Below are 3,700 nucleotides of genomic sequence, written 5' to 3' on the forward strand. Positions count from 1 at the left end.
CACACTTTCTCAAGAATCAAACACTCTTTCCTTAAAAAAAAAGTTCTTAAAAGTTTTAAAAAATATATATATATAATATCAATTCAACTATTTGATAGAAATATAATATCAAATTAACTTGACTTTCACTAGAATGTAAGCCTTCCAATTCCGAATAAATAGGCACATATGTGACATAATACAAATCAGTTATCACTTGTACATACTAGAACGCTACATAAGATATGGGTGTCTAACTTATAGAGGCGGAGTCAGGATTTCAACGAAAAGGGTTCTATATTTAAAGAAAACTTAGAATTTCAACTAAGGGGGTTCCATATTTAAAGAAAACTTAGTCGAAGAGGGTTCAACACCTACTATAACCACATCAAAATTAATTTTAATCATGTATAAATAGTATATTTTTCTGTCGAACGGAGTTCGGCCGAACCCCCGAGCAGAAGGCTGGCTCCGCCCTTGCTACCTGAGTTTGAGCACGTATGGAGAAAGCTTGGACATGATATTGTCAACGAGCAATTTTCTGGCAAAGAGTATTTTGAGTTTTGCCTATAGCATTGACGTTATTTTTAATTGATTGTTTAGTTTGTTGGATTAAAAATATAGTGTATAAAAATATGAATAGTACCCCATATTATAAACGTCATGGTTTATAAGGTATAAAAATAATACAACTAATACATGTGTTATTTTCTCTAATACCTCGCACCAAACGACCTCTCCAAAATCCCTTCCTTCCTAATAGGTTGATTGGTGACAAATGAAGTGCATCAATTACTTTTGGCACAACTTGTCTTGTCCTGGACTACTGTGGCCCATGTCCTTTTCACTACGTTTCAATAATTCAATAATATTTTATTCATTTTAATCCAGGTGTCTTAATTTGATTAGGCACAATGTTAGAATTTGTCTTGAATTTTTTATTTTATTTGATTTTCTATCATAATTAGAATTATCAATTTTGACCAAACAATATTAATAGTATATTTTTAGTATGTTTTTTTTTTGTCATCTGATTCATCATCTCTATGATTTGCAAGCTTTAAGCTTCTGCATGACGCCCTCTTGATTTCGAACCCAATCATGATATTACTTTTGGTACAACTTTTCCATGACCCAATAGTCAATATTGAGAATAGAGCACATGGTTGCAAAACTGATGTACTATATTTACTTAATAATATTACTGAGTTAAAACATAAGTAGATATTGTAGTTCTTTTTTTTCTTTTTACATGACACTGGTAGTTCCTACTAACACATTGTTAAGGCCACCTTTAATTTAATTTACTAGAACAGTTTGTTTACAAGAATGTAGTTTGGTATGTTGAACAAAAATTTCAATATGGTAATTAGATATCTACTGTACTCATGCCTAAGTAACACTGTTATGAGATGTGAAAGATGAGATTATTATTTTATATAATTAATGAGAAAATTTGGCTACTAAGCCTCTTGAAGTTTCCAATTAGCAAAATGGCCTAGTGAGAAAATTTGACTATTAAGGCTGCATTTGTTTTTATTATGATTTAGACGTTTGAATTTGAATGAATAAGATGTTGTGTATAGATCTGAAAATTATATTATTAAGACAGTTTGTTTTTCGATATCTGAATGTGCAAAATTTATTTATTTGAATATATAATAAAAAAATATAATTTAAATAAAAATTAATAATATATTAAAAAAATATTGGAATTAGTACAACAGAATTATTATTTGATTGAAATAAAATATTTATGTTTGCTAGTGATAGTGGAGATGGTTTGTACTGGAGGTGATGGTGGTAATGATTGATGTTAGTGACTAGTAATGTTGGTGGTGATAGTTGTGATGACAAAGATGGTTGGTATTATAATGACTATTAACGGTGGTGGTGATTGTGATGTGAAGTTGGTGGATGGTAGTTTTGTAGATATTGATTGCTATGGTTGAACAGTGAATGTACGATGTTTGACAATGCGTTGGTAGTAATTGAAGACGCAATTAGCTGTGATAGTGTAAATGGTTGTTAGTAGAAATAGATTGTAGTGATGGTAGTGATGGTAGTGATGGTAGTGATTGAAGTCAAGAATTTATCGAAAACAGTTTACTGTCTGTAAGGTAGGAGAAAAATCTGTGTATAAACTTACTATCTCCAAACTCCTTTTGTGAGACTACAATAGATATGGTAAGGAGGCGATGTAACAAAAAGATGATTGTAGCCACGAACGAGATATCCAGCAACAAGAAGGAAAAGCGAGTCAAGAAAAAAACGGCTCGAATGATACAATCCCTCCGTCATCCCAGAATGAAAGAGGTGATCTCGAAGTTCTTGATCTGTGAAGGTGCATTGTTAAGTGCTCCATTTTATTTTCCCATTGAGGCTGAACCTAAACCTGTGCTCGTGAGATAGCTGTCCATACATTAATAAGGGATGTATGAATTCTCGAGAAGAGAGGAGCCATGGTGTCCCCCCGACCGCCCGGATCCCATGAGTGAATCGAAAGTTCGATCTACATTGGATCTCACGTGAATCACCCTATTTATCCTCCCCAAGAAATGCAAAAGAAATAGAAAATAAGATAATCATTCATTTCAATGGGTTAATGTATATAAATAATAATATATTCATGTAGTTGATGTAGAAAATGAGAATGGCGTGAGTAGGAATGGCAATGGGGCGGTGCGGGTGCGGTGTGGTGCGGGTTTTAAGTTATGCGGTGCGGTGCGGGTTTTAAGTTATGCGGTGCGATGCGGGTGCGGTGCGGGTTAAAGTAATTTTTTTTTAAAATGGTGCGGTGCGGGTTGCGGGTATATGCGGGTTTAAAATAACAAAAAAGCTAAAAATTAATATTGTTCTCGTGAATATACCTAAAATTATATGTGTTCTTTACTTAAATTTTATAATACGTAAAACTAAATGCATAACACTACAAATAAATAATTTTATAGTAGCTTTTTTAACATCTCTATTCATTTAAATAAAAATATGATATTTGATCATTATTTGTACACGTTATACTTTTTGATAATTTTTTAGTGAAAAGTGCTATAATAGAAATTAATTATTATTTTCTAGTTGTAAATTTGAAAATATTATGATTTTCAATAGAGTTACAAATTTTTCAAAAAAACGGAAAAAAATTAAAAATATGGGGCGGCGCGGCGTGGTGCGGTTATCCGTGGATATGAATGTGGAGCGGGTTTATACGGGTTTAAATATCATGCAATGCGGTGCGGTTTTAAAACTTGCGGATTTAGTAAAAACCCGCACCGCACCCGCACCACACTGCATGATATTTGCAAATTACTGATCATTCTTGTTTGCAAATTACTCTTAGCATTCGAACAGGTATAATAAAATTTTTAATATTTGATTTCTGAAAACCATTTTTGTGGCTCCTCGTTTTGCTTTGTAGATTTCAGAAATGGAGATTGGCTTAGCAGTTGGTGGTGCATTTCTGTCTTCAGCTTTGAATGTTCTCTTTGATAGGCTTGCCCCTCATGGTGATCTGCTCAACATGTTTCGGAAGAATAAGCATGATGTTCGACTCTTAAAGAAGCTGAAAACGACTTTGGTTGGCCTTCAGGCTGTGCTAAGTGATGCAGAGAACAAGCAGGCATCAAATCAATATGTGAATCAGTGGCTTAATGAACTTCGAGGTGCTGTGGACAGCGCTGAAAACTTAATGGAACAAGTCAATTATGAGGCTTTGAGGCTT

This window comes from Capsicum annuum, unplaced genomic scaffold, assembly GCF_002878395.1.
Source record: "Capsicum annuum cultivar UCD-10X-F1 unplaced genomic scaffold, UCD10Xv1.1 ctg3298, whole genome shotgun sequence".
NCBI lineage: Eukaryota > Viridiplantae > Streptophyta > Magnoliopsida > Solanales > Solanaceae > Capsicum > Capsicum annuum.